The 7176-nt window shown below is 36.0% G+C and overlaps 1 long non-coding RNA gene across 1 annotated transcript; it reads left to right on the forward strand.

Moving 5' to 3' along the window:
* Positions 1 to 249: 249 nt before the first annotated feature.
* Positions 250 to 6395, forward strand: LOC127433563 (uncharacterized). The gene is made up of 4 exons (XR_007895904.1): positions 250 to 394; positions 676 to 808; positions 4990 to 5054; positions 5235 to 6395. It is a non-coding gene; the product is annotated as an uncharacterized LOC127433563 (long non-coding RNA).
* The last annotated feature ends 781 nt before the right edge of the window (positions 6396 to 7176 follow it).

The following is a 7176-nucleotide window of genomic DNA, read 5'->3' on the forward strand; positions in this document are numbered from 1 at the left end:
CTTCTTAAAAGTAAACCCCACACTCCGCAGCATTAGTATGTTACTCTGTTGGTTACTGAGATTATCTTAATAAGTAAATAAAGAAAGACAGTAGTTTAGACCCCCATGAATGTTCAACTCGAACCTGCCTCCTGAACTTCAGATAACTGTTTCCGTGTTCGTCAACGCGATTGCGACACAAACGTTTGGTATGGTAGGAATCTGTGCATCCCACCCCCTACCTGTTTAACTAGTTTTCAAAGGAACATTTCCCTGTCTAGGGTTCAGCAGTAGAGGTACGGCCAACCAGTAGAGATTAACATACATAGTGCCTACTGTTCAGATGGAGTTACAGAATTTTGTATAAGCTGGATATTTCTGCACTCCATCTTTGTTTTTATCTCACAAACACAAGGTAAGAAATAGGTCATATATATATATATGTGTGTGTGTGTGTGTGTGTGTGTGTGTGTGTGTGTGTGTATGTGTGTGTGTGTATGTGTATATATATATTTATTATTATTATTTTTATTTTTTTTGTACAAAACTCTCAAATATAAATTTGGTTTAGGTTTTTTGTGTGTTCCTTTTTTTATACATATATTTTCATATTGTTTAAATTAAAAGTGTAAAATGGAAATTTTGAGACTGGATAGAAAGTAACAACTATACCTAAGACTGCAGTTTAATCAACAGAAAGCAAGAAAAGAGAACAGAGAGAAAGAGTGAAAGATGGCGTGCAGAGATGAACAATCACACAACCCCAGGCCACAGGAGAACAACAAACATAAACTGACAAAACAAAACAGCATTGATAAAAGACTAAATTGTGAGTATAATATCAACAAATGTATACTATGCTGTGTATATGATGTGATTCATCACTAGCCGTTATGCACTTTTTTCCCTTTTTTTTTTTCTTTTTGAGGGGGACACCAGTGGCCAGTACTCTATATATGAGAAATTGTAGTTAAAACTGATACTTTTGTATTACAGCTTAATATGCAGAGACAACTATAAGTAAACCATTCATATAGCCTAGGCTGATTTCGCTGAAATGTGTATCTCTGTGGCCCTGTGGTGTTATCACATCATTGCTCTGTTTGAGTGTTCGACCGCTTGAAAAAGCAACATTGAATCAACTGATGCAGTGAGTTCAGAACTATCTATTTGTTTGACCAATGGAAGACAATGTTTAAAAACAACCTTTAATTTTGCAGTTCCTTTTGGTGAAATTAGAAATTACACACTTCTGGCCCTATTTCAAGACCACAACATCTTAAAAGTAAGTGGGCATGGCCATGAAGTTTTGGTATTTCCATGCAAGTCTAGGCGTAAGAGGGTTGGCGAAACTGTGCATGCCAAGAACAAGAGATATAAAATGAAGACAGCCCATTCTTAAGACGTTTTTAGTTGGTGAACATATGAATATAGACCAATTGTATCTTACGTTATTTTTCTTAAATGTCAGTTCTATGAAGCGCTCTTTATATACTTTGGAAAAGGGACTAATTGAGTGTAGGCTCCTTAATTATAAAGAATTATAATTAATAATATTGATCTAATATTCTAATGTCATACAACACAATGGCTAGTATTTACTGAAATTGTCAGGAACAATTATATTTGTCATTTTAATTCAAGAGTTTGAAAATGCACTTTGATTACCTGCAGGTAAAATCCAAATACTGTAAGTGCACAGACTGAATTTAGATTTTGTGCTGAGAATAAACAGAGTTCTCAGATGTCTAAAGCACAATGGGCTTTAGCAGAATGAATTTTTGCGTAAACTTGTTCGTAAAGCCAGTCTGACGTTTTAGGATTCATGAAAGTTTTAGTATTTTCAAAATGTTAGTCGGTACGAACAAAATTAACATCTGCTCCCGACCACGTGTAAATCCAACATGATGATCACACAGGAAGTCAGCATGCTCTTTCCGAAAGTTCCGGTACCCTAGGATCGGCAACAGCATGCCAACTCACTGGCATGCCCTATCTCCCATCGGATATATTTGGAACGACTCAACAACAATTACTTTCCTTCGTGGTACGACTGTTAGCGCGTTGCGTCAGTTGCATGGGAGACCACAGTTCTATCCCCATTCAAACAAGGAAGTAATCATATTTGTATAAACAATCACAAGCATGATAAGGAGGTTGCATTTTTATCCCTAACATTGCATTTTGTCTCTACTAATGGTTATGGTTAGATTTGGGTTTTGGCTGGGGTGTAGATTAAATAAAATAAGCATTTCTCTTCACTGTTTTACACTCTGTTCAGCTGAAAACAATTATTTTTACTACTGGCTTCTGGCGACCTCTCCTGGATATAACTGGATGTCACACTTGTTTATTTGCTCTGAAACACTTACCACTTTAGCCTCTGGGGGCAGTGTTTTCAAATTCGGTCAGTGTATACCAATTTCGGCTAAAGAAAAATCGGCACACACTTGCCGATTTCTGTGTGAGATGCATGTCACTTCAGCGGGGAACACCATGGATTGAATCCCATCATGACGAGGGAGTAATCGTGATCGCACAATCAGTGATGGCCGCACTGTGGACGTTGCATTTTCACATCTGTCATTAAATTTTTCATACACTAATGGTTAAGGTTAGGTATAGGTTTGGGTTGGGTTGTAGACTTTATAAAACAGGCATTCCTCATATGTGCCTGTACAGCAGAAAACAACTCGCTTCGTGGACATTACACTCAGAAAATGGCACTCACACGTGACCATACACCCAAGAACACTTACTGCTTTGGCCACAGGGGGCAGTGTTCCAAATTTCGGTAAGTATATGCTGATTTTAGATAAAGAAATGTCGACCTACTCTTTCCGATCTCACTGTGAGATCAGTCTGGTAAATCATGCGTAAGACACAATTTTCTCGTGAGAAATAATAATAATAACAATAATAATAATGCCCTCTAACGTTACTGGCTGGACTGATTTTTTTATTTTATTTATTTGATATAAGCTCTATTATTTAGATTTCATAATTTAGTATAGACATCGGTAAATTGCGTTCAGTTAATGTAAAAAAAACCTAAATGAACACATCGTGGGCAAGTGCGTAAACAATACAACGGGGAAAAAATTAAGAGCCCGCACACTGTCGTATAGCTTTTAAATCTGCAATATCTTACAGCGTTTCAGCATTCTATCAATTTCTTTGAAGATTGTTCCTGTTGCAAGGGATGTATATCACTTTACACAGTCTTGGATTTACGCGAGAAGTTTCTCCAATGATGCTGGCGATGCATTCAAATGAACCAGAGAAAGTGGTGGGCATCATTATGTTCTGGCTTAATATTGTTGTTGCTGTGGATTTTTCTTTGTGTTGTGGTTTAATTTCATTGTGCTGTGGCTTTTCTGTTATGTTGTGTCTTAATTTTGTTGTGTTGTGGCTTTATTTCATTTTATTGTGGCTTAATTTTGTTTTACTGTGGTTTATTTTCAATGTGTTGTGGCTTCATTTGATTGCATTGTGGTTTATTTCCATTGTGTTTTCAGCTTTATATGCTTTGCTAATTTTGTTGTGCTGTGCACCCCTGGGCCACTGTCAGCAAATGACATATTTCTAAAAAAAAAATAGCAAATTAGAATTTTGTGCTGCTTCACTTACATACACTTCCTATAAACTGTTTTATGTTAAACATATCTTACCAAGAAAAAATGTCTGTCCTGCTACGCTGAGATATAATGAGTTTTTTAAAAAAACAAGCAGTTAATATTAACAATTTTATTCAAATATTCCATGTCCTTTTTTCTTTTCCCCCCTTTTGTTAGGTAAGCTCGGCTTACCTTGCTAATAAGGACAGCACGCCCATGCTGTATTACCAATATACTGTAGCACAGCCTTGAGAGCTGTATTGCTTTATGAAATACGGTTACAACCAAGGGCGTAGATTCCGGGGAGATGGGGGAGGTAACCCCCCAATATTCAAAACAAGCAAGTACAACCCCCCATTATTTATACCATGAACTGCACACCGCAACCCTCCCAATGTTCAAGCCAAATCTATACCCTTGGTTACAACATAAAACAAATCATAACTTTTCATTAAAACATTATTTTATTAAGAAAATTCATTAAGTCCTGTCCTTCTGCTGGAAGATACAATCCCTGTCATACAGAACATTGCTATGCAACAAATATAATAATTCGCTATGAGTGCTGTTCAGTGAACAGTTGTTTTTACCATAGCTATTTCAAAGGAGTTATGTAACACCCGAAGAAAGTTATGCCTTAGCATTCCCTAGTTTCTTGGGTGGGGCCCGGAAATATGCAACCTGGATTTTAAAGGAATATTCCGGGTTCAATACATGATCAGCTCAGCAGTCGACAGCATTTGTGGCATAATATTGATCATCACATAAATTTATTGTAACTTGTCCCTCCTTTTCTTCCAAAAACAAAAAACAAAAAACGTTGCAGTGTGGCACTCTTACAGTGGAAGTGAATGTGGCCAATGTTTGGAGTGTTTAAAGGCAGAAATGTAAAGCTTAGCATTTTATAAAAAGCACTTACATTAATTCTTCTGTTAAAACCTGAGGAGAGGTTAGTGAGCAATGTTATCATATTGTTTACATTTTGAGGCTAAACTTTTTAATATTTTAAGGTTTACAGGTACGGCCCCATTCACTTCCAGTGTAAATGCCTCATTGTAACCCAGATTTTTTGTTATATTTTAACCTGTTTAACAGCAGGAATTTGAACATGTCACCTGGAGTGAAACCACTAAGTAAACTAATATGCAAAAGGAATGGAAGCTTTGATTAGTTTGAATGTTTAGAACTTTAAAATCATTTTTAAAGACATTTCAGTTCTGAATATGAATGTATTCTTCAAGCTCAGTTGATTGATACAGTGAAACAGTGAAACGTTCCACTGCTGTTATACGAAATATCAACACATTTGGAACGCCGCTTGTCCAATCAAATTAGTCCGGAACCAAATGTTGTGTACATGAAAATAATTAGATGTTTCCTTTTTGATTTCCAGTCTTGCATGATCACGGTGAACCAGTAAAGTCTCATTCTGACATATCTGAGGTGGTCCAAGATGAGGTGAGATGTTTACAGTTTATGTTCAGAGAAACTAGGAAAAACTGACGTGTTTAACAGAATAAATAAAGATATAGCAGAAATATGCCTGCCATATTTGTCTGGAACAGATCACATTATATTCATAATTTTAATTTTTTTATTCAACATTATTTGTTTATGAATGTTTATGTTTCTCCATAGAAAACTGCAGCACATTAAAGAATGAAAATGTAACGTCATGACTCCACCACCCAGTAGATGAATGTGGAACTGCTTGTAAAGTTCATGAACATGCTGGTGCTGATGAACTCTCAGTGTAAAGCTTAGAGGATGATGGTGCCCATTGACTGAAGTCGATGAAGCTGTGAGGACAACACAGTCAATGACATCAAAGGTCACAGGCTATTTGTTTTAGTCACAGTCCTTTCCTATTAACCGTTATGTGCTTTCAGTGGCGGATTTAGGCATGGGCAACATGGGCAGCCACCTGGGGCAGCATCTTGCCGGGGGCGGCACAGACAAAACTAATTTTGTTGCCGGGGGTGGGGTTGGGTGGGGGGGGAGGGGTTCGCCCAGGGCGCCATACAAGCTAGAACCGCCACTGTGTGCTTTCTATATGCACGTGTCATTTATAAGGCTGGATCATGTGCTGGAAGTAAAAACAATATTTTTTGTTATATTTTGAGTGAACATGCGTTGGTTTTGGTCTTATCAGGGCCTTAAATTCATAAATGTATTTACCTAATTCATTCCCCTCTTAAATACCGCAAATGGAATTATTTTGAATGTATTTAGTGTACTTTATGGTCCTACATTACAGTCACTTGTTTCCCTGCAAGGTGTGATGCACTCATGTGCTGACTGCATTTCTGTTGTTGTTTAGATTATTGGTCGATCTTTATGGGTTTTTCAATGACTGATTTTTCAAATGTGAGTAATAGATGAAGCTCTAGAGATGTTAGAAGCATCACAGGTGTTATAAAAATGATGAAGGTGCATTGAAGCTGAGCAGCTCTGATATTGCCTTTATTGTCAAAGGCACTTTAAAAGTAACAGTAAAATCTGCATATACATTTAGTCATTTTCAAGTGTTCATCTCTTCCTTGCAACGTACATACGTTCAAAAATAGTATTTGTGTTTTTTCAACACTACTATTGTCATAAGATTGCTCATTGGTTGTATTGCACTATTTTCAATAAAGGTACTTTGGAACAATATTTATTTTTAAAGCTCTGCTCTGTACACATAAATCTGAATTGAAAAGGTTTCTCTGATATTGTAATACAGGTTTTTGTTTTTTTAACTGTAAGGGGTCTGGAGATGCCCAAGAGGTGCTAGGGGGGCCAAAGGAAAATTTGAGAGAGAGAAAAAAAGAAGTATTTTATAAAATGTATTTTTTTTAGGGCTGCTTGTCAAAGGTAACATGTTAACTTAAAATATTAATTAAATATCTGTTTTATAAAGACCGGTTTGAAATTGTGAGATTAATCAATATATTATTTTATTTACAGCCCTAGATTTTAACAGTAAGAAATAAAGACCAAATATGCATTTTTGTGGTTTTTACACACACACACACACACATGTGTGTGTGTGTGTGTGTGTGTGTATATATATATATATATATATATATATATATATATAGTAGCTGCCATTAATTAGAATGGGGTGCTCGTAAAACATTAGTTACATTATCAGGGAGACTGGGGCTAGTTGTCACAGATATATATCTCAGTGATTAGTTTTGAGTCAAACGTCCAATTACACTACTGCTTGTTCAATAATAGGTCAACTATAAAGTTGAAACTTTGTCTTCATTATGTCAGCATGTGGCAAGTTGACAAGTTTTACTGGGTCAAGTATGTCACATGCTTTACATTTTTATACAATTTATGAATTACAATATTTTTTTGTTTAATATTTAAATATTTTTTTTGTTTTGTTTTAATATTTAGTTTGATATTACCACAAGTTTCCTAATTGTTTTTCTGTTTAAAATTTACTGGCAGGTTTCACTGTGACAACTTACCCCATGTGTTCAATGAACTGTATCTTTTTTTCCTGGACAATAATGGTGGGAATGTTCAATAGCTTATTTATAGTTGTGCCTACCTGTCCTAATTGACTTTAGAAAATAAACCT

The sequence above is a fragment of the Myxocyprinus asiaticus genome, chromosome 43, assembly GCF_019703515.2.
Source record: "Myxocyprinus asiaticus isolate MX2 ecotype Aquarium Trade chromosome 43, UBuf_Myxa_2, whole genome shotgun sequence".
In the NCBI taxonomy this organism is placed as follows: domain Eukaryota; kingdom Metazoa; phylum Chordata; class Actinopteri; order Cypriniformes; family Catostomidae; genus Myxocyprinus; species Myxocyprinus asiaticus.